Source organism: Loxodonta africana, chromosome 2, assembly GCF_030014295.1.
Source record: "Loxodonta africana isolate mLoxAfr1 chromosome 2, mLoxAfr1.hap2, whole genome shotgun sequence".
In the NCBI taxonomy this organism is placed as follows: domain Eukaryota; kingdom Metazoa; phylum Chordata; class Mammalia; order Proboscidea; family Elephantidae; genus Loxodonta; species Loxodonta africana.
The window spans coordinates 167,108,840-167,128,057 of record NC_087343.1 but is presented as its reverse complement, the minus strand read 5'-3'; positions in this window follow the sequence as shown (position 1 = coordinate 167,128,057).

The window sequence follows — 19,218 nt, the reverse complement described above, 5'->3', positions numbered from 1 at the left end:
AACAAACCAAAGTGACAAAGTAACAGGAAATGGACCAGGGTGCAGAAACAAAGCCATTCCCCAGATCAATGGGGCAGGGTATCAAAGAGCCTGCAAACTTCCTTCAGGTTGTCTTTCAGAAGCAACATGAGGAAACCAGCCCCAGGGACATGCGCAGGGCATCCGCCTGTGACAGTTGTATGACCTTCCGCCAGGGGCAGTGAGGGGCTGCAGCCACAGCCGGGGAATCGAACTCGGGGCACAGGTGACTGCGCAGGTGCAATACCCCATAATAAGTCCTGCTATGGATCCCAGAAGCCTCCAGGACAGGAGCTGCCTTAAAGCCATCTTAAAAAGCTGCCTTGTGTGCACCTTAGTTAACCTATCCCTGCCCAAAACAGGCCACTTGTGAGAAAACCCCGCCTATGCCTCTGAATAAACATGAATCTTCCCCCCCTCCCCCCCTGAAGAATTTTAAAAACCCATGCCAAGTTCTTTGTTCTGAGAGAAGGGGGACGGGGGCAGTAAGCATTGCCTAAGCCCTCTGCTTCTCCGCTTGCAAGCCTCTTTTAATAAAGGTTTGCTCATGTGGAAAATTCTCTGTGTCTTACCTGTTCATTCTTGACCAGTGAGAGGCAAGAGGCTTATTTAATTAAAGGAGTAGAGGTGCCGGTAACACTCCAAGTGCTATTTTTACTGAAGAAAGTATTTTTTTTTTGCAATCTTTTTATTGTGTGCTTATCAAAGTTCTGTAGGAATGTGCAATAGATGAATGGATATACACATATTACTTAAAAACCAGTTGCCACCAAGTCCATTCCGACTCATGGCAAACCCATGTGTATCAGAGTAGAACTGTGCTCCATGGGGTTTTCAATGGCTGATTTTTGGAAGTAGAGCTCCACGCCTTTCTTCTGGGGAGCCTCTGGGTGGACTCGAACCACCAGCCTTTCAGTTAGTAGCCTAGCATGTTAACTGTTTGCACCACCCAGGAACTCCATATGTAAAAATACATATTAGTTACCAAATGTTTATTTATATTGAACCCTTAATATACATTTTACCATCTATAAAGCACTGTTGTCTTCTTTCTCCTTTGAGCTTCACAGCAACCCTGTGAGGTCAGTGGGATATTTGTTTCCTGAGGCTGTGTAATAAATTACCACAAACTTGATGGCTTCAAGCAACAAAAATTTATTCTCTCACAGTTCTGGAGGCCAGAAGTCAGAAATCTGGCAGGGCTGTGTTCCCTTCAGGGGCTCTCTGCTGGGGAGATAACCTGTAAACCAACCTCTGCCTTAACCAATGCAAAAATTTGCTCTACAGCATCCCATGACTGGTTAGCCATCCTTTGCTTACATTCTTCCTAAGACAGAAAACTCGCTTAATTGATTTTGTATCACCAGGAGAGGCATTCAGAATATGTTTGTTGTATGAATGAATGAGTGAGCGAATGAATGAATACTGAATAAATATATGAGTAATCCCTCCCAAGACATCCAAATTCATTCAGGGACAATTCTAAGCATAAGGAAGTTCTATATCATGCAACTTTTAAATTCAATTTTAAAATAATTATTTCAATAACAGTGACTACCACTTATCAAGTCATTATCAAATGCCAAGCACTGACCAGCTGATCTCTTAGCACACATTATCTTATTGAGCTGAAATTTGCTTGCCTATGGTTTCACCCTCCCAGTCTTAGTTCTACCCTAATCCCTCCATTTATTTGAGGCCTTGCTGTGTGTCGAACACTACATACTTTACAAAGCTTCTCTCATTTTATGTCTTCAACAAAACTATCAGGTAGATGGCATCATCTCCAGTTATCAATGAAGAAATTGAGGCTGAGGGATTAAGTAACTAGCCCAGGAAGACAATATATGGAAATGTCTGGATTCCAAAACTGGACTCTAATGCTAAAACCCATGCATTTACCAAAAGGTCAGCAGTTCGAATCTACCAGGCACTCCTTGGAAACTGTACGGGGCAGTTCTACTCTGTTCTATAGGATCACTAGCAATCAGAATCAACCTGATGACAACAAGTTTGGTTTTTGGTTTGGTGTAGCTAAAAGGCTTTAATACTCTGCTGTAATGGAGGAATCCAACTAAGGATTCCAACTAAGAAACTCAAGAAGCATGTGCCTTAAAGGCATCCCATAGAGAGTAGTAAAGTGGAGAACAGAAAATATAGTGAGAGCTGTCACTGTGACACTCTAGGCATGGGGGTGCTGTCTGAGGGTGCCAATTGGCTCCCCTTGCCAGACTGACTCCACCCTACAAGACTCCCTGTACTGTGGGAGCTGATGGCAGCAGAGAGGAACCTGCCTGCAGCCAAATAGGAGAATACAGTCAAATTATGAGGGCCGTGTAAACCTATGGAGTCCTACATCTCCACCAGAGGTCAGAGACACAATCCTGGTGCTCCTCCCACCTAGACGTAGCTAAGCCTACACATATTTCTGCCCAAAGATCATTTAACTGCTCCTTTACCCCAGTCAGGAAACACTGGTGGTATAGTGGTTAAGTGCTACGGCTGCTAACCCAAAGGTCAGCAGTTCGAATCCACCAGGCACTCCTTGGAAACTCTATGGGGCAGTCCTACTCTGTCTTGTAGGGTTACTATGAGTCGGAATCGACTTGACAGCAAGGGATTTTGGCTACCCTAGTCATATTTTACTGTTACACCAAACCAGCAGGTCTCATAGTTTTAGGTCATACTCTTAAACCAGAGAGCTTCAGTTTATGTAGATTCTATCTGTCAATATTTACTGTATTAGAAATTAGAAATTAAAACCGAGAACTTTTAAAAACATTTACTGTAAGACAGCAATCTTGACGTAAACAATCCACCAGCAAAACTAACATATCTTTATCGAAAGTAACTGCATTTTCCAAAGCCATAAAAAAATTACCAAAAAAGATAGCATTGTTTTACTTTCTTTCTAACCTCTTTAATGTGTGTCTTAATAGAAGACAGCTGGATACACTTCTCTGCCTTCTGCATTCAGGGTGTTGCGATAGCACACATCATGTACCCTCCGGAAAACTCAACTGTACACTCGTGAGGGAATGAGTGAATAAAAGCAAATAATGAAACTAATTTTAACTTCATGAGTCAAAGGCGGTCCCCAGACCCTACGTTGAGAACTATAATAAACAAAGCATTGGTCATAGCACATATGCTACAAGTTTTCCTGCCTCCACTCCACTGCTGATGCTGTCCCCTCAGGCTTCTTTCTGGATGTCTCCTATGTAGCCAGGCCCGTCATTACTGTTACCTCCAGAAGCGTTCTCTGATACTGCATCTCCCTATCCACAAGATAGGAAAATCCTCTGCCCTCCTTGAACTTTCAAAGTACTTTGTTTTTAAGCTCTCATATTATTACACACTAGAGTCCATGGGTGGTGCAATGGTTAATGTGCTCAGCTGCTCACCAAAAGGTTGGAGGTTCAAGTCCACCCAGAGGCATCTCAGAGGAAAACCCTAGAAAACAACTTCCAAAAAATCAGCTACAGTAAACTCTACAGAGCACAGTTCTACTCTGACGCACGTGGGATCTCCAAGAGTCAGGCCTGACTCGACAGCAACTGGTCTGATATTACACATCACTTTCTCCTGTATGTAAGAGTTATGTGTGGCCATTTTTTATTCTTCTACTTTAGCATAAACTCTTTAAAAACAGAAGCTACATCTTACTTAAATCACATCTTTCACATTGGTACTACCAGGAAATATTTGCTTAATTTTATGCCAAGTATAGCCTTTAAAACAGAATACAGTGATAAAAACATGGGCAGATATTGTCATGGACTGAACTGTGTCCCCAAAAAATATGTGTCAACTTGGTTAGGCCATGATTCTCAGTATTGTGTGGCTGTTCTCCATTTTCTGATTGTAAATTTATGTTAAACAGGATTAGGGTGGGATGGTAACACCCCTGGAAACCCTGGTGGCATAGTGGTTAAGTGTTACAGCTGCTAACCAAAAGGTTGGCAGTTCAAATCCACCAGGCGCTCCTTGGAAACTCTATGGGGCAGTACCACTCTGTCCTGTAGGGTCACTATGAGTCGGAATCGACTCCACGGCAACAGGTAACACCCTTATCCAGGTCACATCCCTGATCCGATGTAAAGGGAGTTTCCCTGGGGTGTGGCCCGCCCTATCTTTTATCTTACAAGAGATGAAGGAAAAAGGAAGCGAGCAGGAAGTGGAGACCTCATACACCAAGAAAGCAGTGCAGGGAGCAGAGCCGTTCTTAGGACCTGGGCTCCCTGACAGAGAAGCTCCTAGTCCAGGGGAAGATTGAGAAGGACCTTCCTCCGGAGCCGACAGAGAGAGAAAGCCTTCCCATGGAGCTGACACCCGAAATTTGGACTTGTAGCCTACGAGACTGTGAGAAAATACATTTCTCTTATTAAAGCCATCTACTTGTAGTATTTCTGTTATAGCAGCACTAGATAAGTAAGACACATCCCTGGGTTTAGTTCTTTGCTCTGACACTTCCATGCTGTAAAATTTAGAACATGTCTCTCAACCTTTATGAGTTTCAATGTCTACATCGGAAAATGAGGGTGAATAATAGATCAACTTTATAGTTTTGATGTGAGAATTTAGGAGCTTAGCACAATGTTTGATACATAACAAATGCTCAGAAAATGCTTATTATTTTTGTATACTCCATAGTGACACCTGACACAATTGAAGCTCAAGGGTAAGAGTTGGTGAGTATAAAATTCATTGTCAGATGATTCCACCCAGGACTTTCTACAGCTCAGACTCAAGAATCCTTCTCAAGTGCAGACCCATGCCCTCCCCTCCAGTTCTTCCCAGATGGCCTCCTCAGTGTCTCACCCATTCCAAACCACTATATTCCCTCTTGGCTCTCCTACACCAACCTCTTGACTAGTCTCTATACTTCTTCTTCTGGACCCTTTCAATCCATTTTTCATTTAATAGCCAGAATGGCATTTATGAAATCTTTTGTCAATCACATGCTTAAAACGCTTTCATGACTTCCCATTGCTGATACAATAAACTCTTATCTCCTTACCATGGCCTACAAAGTCCTTCGTGGTCTGGGCCCTTCCCAGTTCCCCACTCCAATTCCATACCACTCCTCCCCACCACCCTGTCTTGCTTACCATGCTTCAGACATACTAGCCTTCTCTCTATTTCTAGAACATGCCATGCTGTTTCCCATCTTCAGGTCTTTGTGTTGGCTATTCTCTTGCTGGAATGCTTTCCCCACAGATCCTCATGTGGCTGACTCATTCTCATTCTTCAGCCCTCAGCTCAAGTGCCGTATCTTCCAAAGAAAACCTCATTGACCACCCTACCCTATCCAACATGGACTTGCTATTCAACAACACTCTCACTCATTACTATTTCTTTCATGTTACCTCTGATGTTTTTCATAATCTATCTGTTAAATGTTTGTGTACCTTCCTTACTAGTACATAGCCTCCATGTGGCAGAATCTTGCTTTTTTCACCATCATGTGTCCAATACTAAGCATAGCATTAAGCACTTGTAGGTACTCAATAAATGTGGAATGTATTAGTGAATTATTGGTCTGCCATTTGGTGAATCGTATAAGTTTCCAATCCTTAACCCTCTGGACTATCAAAATAAGAAAGGGACACTGACCCCACAGTGACACCTGACTCAGTTAAGTCTGAGGGTATAAGATGGTATACGCAAAGCTCATTGTCAGGGGACCCTGGACTTTCTACAGCTCAATCCCAAGGATCCTTCTCAAGTACAGACCAGTTCCGCATGCCCTCCTTTAGGTCCTCCCAGATGGTTGCCCACCAGTAGCTACCTTCTACCCTCCCTATGATTCTGTATCAGTAGCTACCACCATCTCCTTAATTCACTCTCTCCTTAATTCCTTGCTACTTCTTCAGATTTTTCTGCTGGGCAGGGGGGTACAGAAGCCTTTCTCCTTTAATGATTAACTGTGAGATGTGATGTGGGCACATTCAGGAGTTAACAAAATTTATAAGAATTGCAGAATCTTAAAAAAAAATCCAACCCCGGATACCTTTTAACTCAGTACTTAAGTTATTCCTGAGTTTCACCCTTCAGCCAAAGATTAGACAGGCCTGTGAAACAAACAATAACACAAGTAGTTCACTCATGCGTATGAGACTAAATGGGCACACCAGCCCAGGGGCAAGGACAAGAAGGCAGAAGGGGACAAGAAAGCTGCACGAACAGAAATGGGGAACCCGAGGTAAAGAAGGGGAGAGTGCTGACATGTTGCAGGGTTAGCAACAAACGTCATGAAACAATATGTGTATTATTTAATGAGAAAATAATTTGCCCTAAATTATCTAAACCAAAAAACTAAAAACCAAACTCACTGCCATCGAGTCAATTCCGACTCATAGTGACCCTATAGAACAGAATAGAACTGCCCCCACAGAGTTTCCAAGGAGCGTCTGGTGGATTTGAACTGCCTACCTCTTGGTTAGCAGCTGTAGCACTTAACTACTATGCCACCAGGGTTTCCTTTCACCTAAAGCACTACATATATATTCAAGATTATGGTCCTTGGTCCATAATTTCTGACTCCTCGAGGTGGTAACTGGGAACTTCTGCCTACTTTGTAGATTGGACTCACCAACCTTCCTTCCTATAATCTGAGACAACCTCATTCCAGTCTGATAAAGCTATCCTTGTCTCAAGTTGGAACCTTGTATTTCAAAGGCTTTCTGCATAGAGGAGCCCCCAGCTCCCTAGGGCTCTGTCATCCCCTCTTTCACTGCCTGCCACTCATGGCTAGTAAGCAAGGATGGCTCCTACAAGTAGTGGGAAGGCAATCACTGATATATCAGCAACCAGTCAACATACCAAAAAGCACCCTCTGTGTCCCTTTTGGCTTGGATACCAGTGTGTGCCCTTTCCCAGGCACTACATAAATCCTTGTTGGTGACTTAATTGAATCGTGGAGAGCTTTGCTCAGTTGGTCTTTATGGTATAACACTTTTCAAGCTTGTAAACATGCTTGAGACTATAGTATAGGGGATGGATGATGTTATATGCATAGACTGGGAGAAACAGCTTCCAGCCATTTAAATGCTTAGAGCATTCTAAAGAAATCCCACTCTGCCTCCTCTTGCCACGCCAGTGCCAGTGAGCTGGGAGGAACGGAAGGATTGCCTACCCATGTCCACTGTCTACATCTCAACTTGAACCTCGTGTCTCTCCTTTTATTGTCATTGTTTGGCTGCAAATTATTTGGCAAGCTGTTTTAAAGCCCCCAGGTTGTTAAATTCAAGGAACTCATGCAAGAAGCCAAGAGAAAAAAAACAGCAATAATGAGACACAGGCTTACCCTGGCACATCGCAGAAATGTTCCTACGTGAGCAGGGTAAAAGTAGCCCCCTCCTTCCCCATCCCTCTCCTCACTCTCCTCCCACCAAGACGCTACCCCCTGCCTTGAGCAAGTGAGAGACCTGGTCTTTGTTGATGCAGTCTGGTATGCGGTGCCTGCAAGACTGCGATCAGTATTGCTCAGGGACAGCCTGAGGCAGGCAGGAGCAGCAGTGCCAGAGGCCTGGGGAGCAGAGGGACTGGGAACAAGCCATGCATGGGAACAGATGCCACACAGAGCCATAGGGTGTTCAGACCCCTTTTATATGCATTGTGCTGGATGATTCTTGTAGGCACCCTGTAAGGATGTCTCTCCTTGAGTGAGCATAAAGCAGACTCAGAAAGGTGATTTGCCCAAAACTGCACGGCAAATAGATGATAAAGTGCCAGTTCTCAAGCCTAAGGATGCTGACTTCTGGGGCAGGCCTTTTACCTTTTTAACAATAATCTCTGTTTACAATATATATAACAGCCAACGGTTAATAACCCTGTGTCAAACATTGTTAGCTGCCCACCCAATGTCCATCCTTAACGTTAATGTTACAAATGGAATCTCAGCCTTGTTCAGGGAAACGACTAGCCTTGTCCCAGACAATAAACAAGTGGTCTAAACCTGCAGTTCTCGATCTTGAGTACATCAGAATCACCTGGATAGCTCATTCAACAGCAAATCACTGGGTTCTGATTCAGTAGGTCAGGACTTGGGCTGAAAATTTGCATTTCTAACAAATTCCCAGGAGATACTGCTGGTCCTAAACTTATAGTCCTGATCTCCAGCTCCCTGTTGCAGCAGATCATGGATACCAGCTGTTCTATCCAATGAGATATAAGCAAAAGGCTGCTGGGGACTTCAGGAATATTTTATTTTTGACTGCAGTAGCCATCCTGTGCCCATGAGGCTCAAGACAACACTGTAGGATGGAGGTAGGAATGGGAAAACAGAAAGGTCTGGGCCTTTCGTAATATATTTCAGCTTTTAAACTACTCCCAGACCACTTACCTCTGAAGTTTCTCCTATTTAATAAGTTGGACAACCAAATATCTTTATTGCTTAAGCATAATTAAGCAGGTCATTTGTTGCTGTTAGCTGCTGTCAAGTCAGCCCCAATTCATGGTGACCCATGTGTCAAAGAGTAGAACTTCTTCATTGAGTTTTATTGGCTATGACCTTTACAGAAACAGATTATCAGGCTTTTTCTTCCATGGAGCCACTAGGTGTGTTTGAACTGCCAACATTTTGGTTAGCAGCAGATTGTACTTACAGGTAAAAGCAATTCTAAACCATACAAAAAGTTCATGCAAAATATATATATAAATTTTTTTTTTTAATTGGAAACTGGTGTCTACCATTTTGCCAAGCATCTTCCTATCCATTAGTATATTCAGTCCTTAGAATAACCCTGAAGCCATGATGTTAGTCTGAGTATTTTTTTCCCTTGTAGGGATGCCTAACCAAAAAAGTTTGGAGTTTATTACCATAAACTGCACTGTCTTAGTCATTTACTGCTGTTGTAACAGAAATACCACAAGTGGATGACTTTAACAAAGAGAAGTTTATTTTCTCACAGTAAAGCAGGCTAAATGTCCAAATTCAGGGTGTCAGCTCCAGGGGAAGGCTTTCTCTCTCTGTTGGCCTTCTTATCAGTCTTCCTCCAGACTAGGAGCTTCTCCTCATGGGACCCCAGGTCCAAAGGACACGCTCTACCCTCGGCACTGCTTTCTTGGTGGTATGAGATTCCCCTGTCTCTCTGCCTGCTTCCTTTTCCTTTTCATCTCTTGAGAGATAAAAGGTGGTGCTGGCCACAGCCCAGGGAAACTCCCTTTACATTGGATCAGGGATATGACCTGGGTAAGTGTGTTACAATTCCAGCCTAAACCTCTTTAACATAAAATTACAATTGCAAAATGGAGGACAATCACACAATGTTGGAATTCATGGCCCACCCAAATTGATACACACATTTTAGGGGGGACATAATTCAATCCATAACATGCACTTTGAAAAACACTGCTCTATATCTGTCCTATACAGTCGCTATGAGTCAGAATTGATCCAACCACAACAAGTTCGGTTTGTTGTTTTTTTATGGTATTCAGTAGATTTTTTTTAAAAAACTGTTAGGAATGGAAGAAATGGACCAGGAGAAAGACTATCTAAAGATGTAGGCTTAGTTTCATACTTGGGTTTATAATAATGCCTAACACAAAATAATTGTCCCAAAAAAAAAAAAGCAAAATGAAACCTGACCTTCTGTACCCATTTGTTGCCAGGTTAGAGAAATGAACTATCATTGAGTTCTCCAAAATGTGTTCCAAAGAACAGAAGTCCCGTAGAATGCTTCACCACCAAAAAAATAATTTTGGAAAATAATTCATATCTTCTCCCTCCTCGTTGGAGAGCCAAAATACACATTGATGCTAAAGGCTCTGAGAGGTCCTACCATAGAGAAATCTATTATATTCTGTTTTTAAAAAAAAAAAAAAAAAGCCTTTTCTAAACTTCCTTGTCTAAAGAACATTTTCCCCTATAATACCTACCAACTTTTCAAAACACTCTTTGAAAAATGTTGATTTAATAAATTGATAGTCAAGACTGCTTCTACCGTGTGGTATAGCATAGCGGACAAGGCATAAGGACTTTATATAGCTGGTTTACTTAGGCTCAGATCCCAGCTCTGCCATTGATTCAAAGATGCATTTGAGAGTAAGTCATATATAACATGACTTACTCTCAGCCACATGTCTTAGCTTAGCTGGCAGCAGGTTTCTCCTTTCTTTCATATGGGTAAATAAAATAATGGTGCATCTCATAATTAACAGACAATGACCTTGATGAGTCGGAATCGACTCGACGGCACTGGGTTTGGTTTTGGTTTTTTTATGACCTTGAGCTATTCCAGCAATTTTGGAGTCAAAAAGTATAATAACAAATCAAACTTAACCATTGTGTGCCTCAGTTTCCTTATTGGTAAAATGAGGATGTTACCTACCTCACAGGGTTCTTCTGAGGATTAAATGGTGTTCAGCACAAACTAAGTGTTCAATCAATGTTAGCTATCCTGAGAATTACTTGAGGAACACTGAAAAGGCTCCCTTCTCTTCAGATTGCTTATTTACCCATCGATTGATTCTTTCTTTAACAAGTAATATTTTTCCAAGAGATAGGAGTCTTAAAATGCAAATCCTTCAAGAAGAGAGAACACACAAACTGACAGTCCTGCCCAGGTAAAAAGAGTAATAAAAGATAGTCTCCTGAGGGCAGATGCTGACAGAGGGAGACAGGAAGGATCACAAAGCACAAACAGTATATGTAGGTTGGAAAGAAATAAAGCCAAGAAATTGAGTGGGGGGAAAGTACAGAGATACAAGGCTAGAAACATGTCCACCTTTCTCCCACTTTTTCTCAGTGTTGAATCCAGGCTCATTTTTCCTGAAGACCTCAAATTGCTCTTTGATTAGAAAGTTAACGTTCCCAGTTTCAGCCTTTAAGATGGCATCACGGATTCATCCTCAGCCTCTTGAACTAAGTCCTTATGGAACTGGACACTGAGAAGGCACTGAGAGGGAGAGGAGCCCAGCAACAGAAGACTAGAAGCAGGTTAGAACGCAGCTTCCATCTCCTCATTCTGCTGAGTATTCAAACAGAGGCAACGGATACCACTCTGGTGATTGAGCCATGGAGAATTCTTAAAACTTAAAAACCACTTTGATGGTATCTAGATTTTCTGGAGTTATTGAGGCTGGATGAAGCCCCCAAACTAGTGCCCTGAGAAAGTCTTTAAACCAAAACTATCCCATGAAGTCTTCTTTGAACAATAGTTTAGCTTAATTAGTAGAGTACGTTTGCCTTGAGCATTGTGCTCTTTTAAAGAATTATCTGTATGTAATCAAATTGACAACAGCAACTCCAAAGATTACATGAGAAGCTTAGAGGGAAGTGAGTTCAAGTAAACGGTGGTGGAATAATTTGGAAAAGGATAGCAATAATGGTTGCACAACTTGAATGTAATCAATGTCACTGAATTGTACATTTAGAAATTGTTGAAACGGTGTGTTTTTTTCTGTGTGTATTTTCATCACCAAAAAAAAAGCCTTTGAAAAACCTGGCACTGGACTATGAGGAAACCTATTCTCTCTTCCCTGGGACAAGAATTTATTTATGTGCCAGTGTCATCTTCATCATTATCATCATCCTCTTTAAATAAATGTGGCCATTTCTCAGATGGAGCCTCATTTTCTTTTCCTAGGGAATCTTTAAAATATATAACCAGGGAGGAGACAAGGAGAAATATTGAATGCATCAAATACAAGCTTTAGAGGCACAAGAACTTTAAGAACAGACAGCCATTTACTAGCTGAGTGACCTTGGATATGGCACTTAATCTCACTGAGCCTGATCTACAAAATGAAAGTAATGTCCCTTACCTTGCCTATTGCAGGAAGTTGTCGTAAATACCGAGTTAAATAATGCATGTGAAAGTGCTCAACAAAAATAAGTAATTAGGGAGAAGTATTTGCAAATCATGTATCTGATAAGAGTCTAAACCAAAACCAAACCAAACCTATTGCTGTCAAGTCAATTCCGACTCACAGCAACTCTGTAGGACAGAGTAGAACTGCTCCCATAGGGTTTCCAAGGAGCACCTGGTGGATTTGAACTGCCAACCTTTTGGTTAGCAGCTGAACTCTTAACTACTGTGCCACCAGGGTGCCAATAAGAGTCTAGAACATATAAAGAACTCTTACAACTCAATAAGAAAAGGACAAACACCCAATTTAAAAACAGGCAAAGGACTAGATATTTCTACAAAGAAGATATACAAATGCCCAAGAAGCAAATGAAAAGATGTTTAATGTTATTAATCAACTGCTGTTGTTGTTAGGTGCCACAGAGTCGGTTCTGACTCACAGCAACCCTATGTAAAACAGAACGAAACACTGACTGTCCTATGCCATCCTCACAATTGCTAGTATGCTTGAGCTTATTACTGCAGTCCCTGTCAAACCATCTCGTTGAAGGTCTTCCTCTTTTTCAAAAACCCTCTCCTCTGCCAAGCATGACATTCTTCTCCAGGGAATGGTCCCTCCTGATAACATGTCCAAAGTGTAAGACCAAGTCTCACCATCCTTGCTTCTAAGGAGCATTCTGGCTGTACTTCTTCCAAGACAGATTTGTTTGCTGTTCTGGCAGTCCATGGTATATTCAGTATTCTTCGCCAACATCATAATTCAAAGGCATCAATTCTTCTTCAGTCTTCCTTATTCATTGTCCAGGTTTCACAAACATATGAGCCTATTGAAAACACCATGGCTTGGGTCAGGTGCACCTTAGTCCTTAAAGTGACATCTTTGCTTTTTAACACTTTAAACAGATCTTTTGCAGCAGATTAACCCAATGTAATGTGTCGTTTGATTTCTTGATTGCTGCTTCCTTGGGTGTTGATAGTTGACTCAAGTAAAATGAAACCCTTGAAAACTTCACTCTTTTCTCCATTTATCATGATGCCACTTATCAGTTCAGTTGTGAGGATTTTTGTTTTCTTTATGTTGAGGCATAATCCATACTGAAGGCTGTGGTCTTTGATCTTCATCAGTAAGTGCTTAAAGTTCTCTTCACTTGCAGCAAGCAAGATTGTGTCATCTGCCTATCACAGGTTGTTAATGAGTCTTCCTGCAATCCTGATGCCACATTCTGTAGTCCAGCTTCTCAGATTATTTGCTCAGTATACAGATTGAACAGGTATGATGAAAGGATACCACCCTGACACATACTTCTCTTGGCTTTAAACCATGCAGTATCCTCTTCTTCTGTTCAAACGACTGCCTCTAGGTCTAAGTTCAGGCTCCTCATAAGAAGGCACAGTTAAGTGTTCCGGAATTCCCATTCTTCACAGTGTTGTCCATAATTTGTTATGATCACATAGTAGAATGCCTTTGCATAGTCAATAAAGCACAGGTAAACATCTTTCTGGTATTCTCTGCTTTCAGCCATGATCCATCTTACATCAGCAATGATATCCCCTGTCCCACATCCTCTTCTGGATCTGGCTTGAATTTCTGGCAGTTCCCTGTCAATGTACTGCTGCGACCACTTTTGAAAGATCTTCAGCAAAATTTTACTTGTGTGTGATGTTAATGATATTATTCGATAATTTCCACATTCTGTCGGATCATCTTTCTTTGGAATGGGTACAAATACAGATCTCTTCCAGTTGGTTGATATCTTAGTTATCTAGTGCTGCTGAAACAGAAATACCACAAGTGGATGGCTTGAACAAAGAGAAATTTTTTCTCTCATGGTCTAGGAGGCTAGAAGTCCAAATTCAGTGTGCCAGCTCCAGGGAAAGGCTTTCTCTCTCTGTTGGCTCTGAGGGAAAGCCATTTTCATCGATTTTTCCACTGGTCTAGGAGCTTCTCAGTGAAGGGGCCTGGGATCCAAAGGACATACATGTTCCCCTCCTGGTTCTTCATTCTTGGTGGCAGGAAGTTCCCCTGTCTCTCTGCTTACTTCTGTCCTTTATATCTCAAAAGAGATTGACTTAAGATACAACTGAATATTGTAGATTGCGTCCTGCCTCATTAACATCACTGTCTCTTATCCTGCCTTATTAACATCATAGAGGTAGGATTTATAACACATAGGAAAATCACATCAGATGACATAATACTGGGAATCATGACCTAGCCAAGTTGACCCACATTTTGGGGGAACACAATTCAATACATAACAGTTGGTCAGGCAGCTGTCTTCCAAATTTCTTGGCACAGATGAGCACTAATAATTAGAGAAAAGTAAATCAAAACCACAATGAAATACTAGTTCATACCCCACAAAGATGGCTATAATAAAAGGAAAACAAAATGTGTTGACAAAGAGGTGGAAAAATTGAAATCTGCATACATTGCAGGTGGAAATGTAAAATAGTATAGCAGCCACTGTACAAAACATTTTGACTATTCTTCAAGAAATCAAACATAGAGGGGAAAAGACAGTCTTTTTAACAAATGGTGCTGGCATAACTGGATATCCATCTGCAAAAAAATGAAATAAGACCCATACCTCCCTCCATGCACAAAAATGAGCTCAAAATGGATCAAAGACCTAAATATAAAATCTAAAACAATAAAGATCATGGAAGAAAAAACAGGGACAATGTTAGGAGCCCTAATGCATGCCATAAACAGTATACAAAACATTACTAAAAATGCAGAAGAAAAACTAGATAACTGGGAGCTCCTAAAAATCAAACACCTATACTCATCCAAAGGCTTCACCAAGAGAGTAAAAAAGTTACCTACGGACTGGGAAAAAGTTTTTAGCTATGACATTTCCGATCAGCACCTGATCTCTAAAATCTATATGATACTGCAAAAACTCAACTACAAAAAGACAAATAACCCAATTAAAAAATGGGCAAAAGATATGAACAGATACTTCACTAAAGAAGACATTCACATAGCTTACAGATACATGAGGAAATGCTCACAACCATTAGCCATTAGAGAAATGCAAATCAAAACTACAATGAGATGCCATCTCACTCCCACAAGGCTGGCAATAATCCAAAAAACACAAAATAATAAATGTTGGAGAGGCTGTGGAGAGATTGGAACACTTATACACTGCAAATGATACAACCATTTTGGAAATCGCTTTGGTGCTTCCTTAAAAAGCTAGAAATAGAACTACCATACAATCCACCAATCCTGCTCCTTGGAACATATCTTAGAGAAATAAGAGCCTTTACATGAACAGATATATGCACACCCATGTTCATTGCAGCACTGTTTACAATAGCTAAAAAATGGAAGCAACCAAGGTGCCCATCAATGGATGAATGGATAAATTATGCTATATTCACACAATGGAATTCTACGTATCGATAAAGAACAGTGATGAATCTGTGAAACATTTCATAACACGGAAGAATCTGGAATGCGTTATGTTGAGTGAAATTAGTCAGTTGCAAAAGGACAAATATTGTATAAGACCACTATTATAAGAACTGGAGAAATAGTTTAAACAGAGAAGAAAATGTTCTTTGATGGTTATGAGAGGGGGGAAGGAGGCAGGGTGGCAGAGGAGTATTCACTAATTAGAGAGTAGGTAGGAACTACTTTAGGTGACTGGGAAGACAACACACAATACAGGTGAGGTCAGCACAACTGGACTAAACCAATAGCAAAGAAGTTTTCTGAATAAACTGAATGCTTCGAAGGCAAGCGTAGCACAGGCGGGGGTTTGGGGACCATGGTTTCAGGGGACTTCTAAGTCAATTGGCATAATAAAATCTATTAAGAAAATATTCTGCATCCCACTTTGGAGAGTGGCGTCTGGGCTAGCAAGCGGCCATCTAAGATGCATCAATTGGTCTCAACCCACCTGGATCAAAGGAGAGTGAAGAACACCAAGGACACAAGGTAAATAGGAGCCCAAGAGACAGAAAGGGCCACATAAACCAGAGACTATGTCAGCCTGAGACCAGAAGAACTAGGTGGTGCCCGGTTACAACCGATGACTGCCCTGACAGGGAACACAACAGAGAACCCCTGAGGGAGCAGGAGAACAGTGGGATGCAGACCCCAAATTCTCATAAGACCAGACTTAATGGTCTGACTGAGACTAGAAGGACCCTGGTGATCATGGCCCCCAGACCTCCTGTTGGCCCAGGACAGGAACCATTTCTAAAACCAACTCTTCAGACAGGGATTGGACTGGACAGTGGGTTAGAGAGAGATGCTAGTGAGGAGTGAGCTTCTTGGATCAGGTGGACACTTGAGACAACGCTGGGATCTCCTGCTTGGAGGGGAAATGAGAGGGTAGAGGGGGTTAGAGGCTGGCGAAATGGACATGTAAAGAGACAGTGGAGGGAGGGAGTGGGCTGTCTCATTAGGTGAAGAGCAATTGGGAGTATGTAGCAAGGTGTATATAAGTTTTTGTGTGAGAGACTGACTTGTAAACTTTAAAAAAAAAAAAAAAGACTTTACCCATAAAAAGAAATTAAACATAGAATTATCATATGATCCAGCAATTCCACTCCTAGGTGTATACTCAAAATAATTGAAAACAGATGGTCAAACAAAGACTTGTATACTTGTTCATTGCAGCACTATTCACAACACCATAAAGTAGAAACAATCCAAGTGTCCATGAACAGATGAAATGTATAAACAAGATGTGGTATATCCATACAAAAGAATATTATTCAGACATAAAGAAGGAATGATGTACCAATACATGTTTGACATTGATGAATCTTCAAAACATTAAGCTAGGTCAAAGAAGCCAGGCACAAAAGTGCTAATATTATATAAGCCCATTTTTATGAAATACCCAGAATAGACAAATTCACAGAGACAGAAAGTAGACTAGTGGTCGCCAGATGCTGGGGAGAGGAGGAAAGATGGGGAGTGATGCTTATAATGGGTATTCACTTGCAGTGACGAAAAAGTTCTGGAACTAGGTAGTGGGGATTCTTCCAAAACATTGTGAATGTACTTAATATCACTGAATTATACACTTTAAAGTGGTTAAAATGGCAATTTCACGTTATGTGTATTCTACCACAGTAAGAAATAAATAAGAGGCAAGGAAAGCTACTAAAGCTTAAATTTTATATTTCCTTTGTCCCCATAACCCCATGTTTTCGGACTCTAGCCTACAAAGGTAAAAAGCACCTGTTAGGGAGGAATTATGTACGAAGCTATTTACTACAGTACAGTTGGCATGTGAGGAAAAGGCAGGAAGAAAGAGAGAAAGAGAAAATTAAAAAATGAATTGAATGTCCTTCAGTAGAGGACTGGTCAAATAATCTTATGTTACATCTATACTACATAATATTATGAAGCTATTATTATGAATTGGATTCATATATCCTGACCTGAGCATTGTCCTTAATATATTTTTAAGTCAGAAAAGCAACTAATATAGAGAGTTTGGGTATTATTCTTTTACTTTAAAAAAGAAAAAGGGAAAGAAATTTTTATGTTTGCAGGAAAAAAAAAAAAAGAAAATGTGTCGGAAAATGCATACCAAACTGTTCACATTGGTTATCTAGGGAAGGTGGAATTAAAAAATGATACAGGGGAGATGATAACTGATTTCTTCACGCTCCTCTGAATTGTTTGACATGGAAAAATAAATATGCACTACTCTTACAAAATGAAAAATCAAAAGAAGCTGAGGGAAGGGATGGAGGTAGGGAGGGGGCAAAGGAAAGAAGAGAGACAGACCTGTAATCTTCCACCAAAGTAGAGGCAAGTACCTTATATGCCTGCAAGGTTTCAAGGGCCACGCTTGGTTCTTTACGGGTATTAGGAATTCTGGGATATGGCACTGACATAACAAGCTATGACTCCTCAAATCACCTATTTCTTCCGTCTTCCAGAGTCTTCCAGGTTCTAGGGCATACAGAAAAAAGGGTTTTTTATTGTTACAATTCAGTGTAGATTTTTATTTTCTGAGTTGAATGTCTATAGCATTTCCTGGAATCTCCAGTATGAAATTCCATTCCTTAACATCTTTACCTTTTTCTATCTGATGTGAGTTTCTCATCTCCCTAGAGCTTTTTGGAGTTTTTCACCTAGAGGAAACAGACAAGGAGAATCTTGCATTTCTGAGTCTTTGGCCAACATGATACAAGGGATGTGTTCACTCTCACTGGTTCCTGGTTACGTCTCCTTTCATCCACTCAGCTCCCAGATTCCACATCAGCAAAGTACAAAGATTTTAGTAGCTACCATAAGCAGCTATTGAGCTTTTACTAGTTGGAAATGTATGACAGATCTGTATAAAACTTGAAGGGCCCTTGGGAGGTGATATGATGCAGTAGAAAGCATTCAAGACTCAACCACTTTTAAAAATGAAGAACACTGTACCGTTGAGAGTGAAGGGAGAAAACACACCCCCACACTGCTCATGGGGTGATTAACAGCAGCCACATCTCAAAAGCAGTTTGGTATAATGTATGAAGTTTTTAAAAATTGCTCATATATTTTAAACAAAAATTCTTAAGGAAATAATCAGAAAGACCAAAAATAAACTTCATCTGTTTGCTGTGGAAATTAATGAATTAGTTCCTCTAACGTATTTAGAACAATTCCAGGTACCTCCCAAAGCCCAGTGCCATCCAGTCGATTCCAACTCATAGTGACCCTATAGGACAGAGTAGAACCAACCCATAGAGTTTCCAAGGAGTGCCTGGCAGATTTGAACTGCTGACCCTTTGGTTAGCAGCCACAGCACTTAACCACTATGCCACCAGGGTTTCCTCCAGGTACCAAGAAAGCACTATATAAGGGCTAGCTTTAAATTTCTCTTGCTTTTCAAAATTTCTACAATGACCTTTTATTCTATTTATAACAAAAAAATTTAAATACAGATGTCAATCCTAAGGAAATAATCTAAAATAAATAATAAGTCAAGTAGAATGAATAAAATAAATATAAATAAGTTCTACACCCAAATATGTTCATAACATCATTTATAAGAGCGACAAATTGGAAACAACCTCAGTGTACAACAATAAGGGATTAATTAGGTAAACGATGGTGTCTCCATATGACTGCATACTTGGCAGAAGTTAAAAATGATGGCCCAAAAGAACTGTAATAACTTGGAGCAACGCTAATGTTCCTAAATTGGGAGGGAAAAAAAGGATACAAAATCATATGTAAAGCTCTCAACTGTGGTCAAAAAGAAAGCATGAGAAAATAAGCCTGAAAGAAATTCTAACAAAATGTTTGCTAGTACCTTCTTTCTATTCCTAAATCTTACCTCCTCAAAGGGATTCCTTAAATTTCAAGGCATGAAAACTTTTAGGGAATAAATAAATGGCAATTTCCTAAAACAAG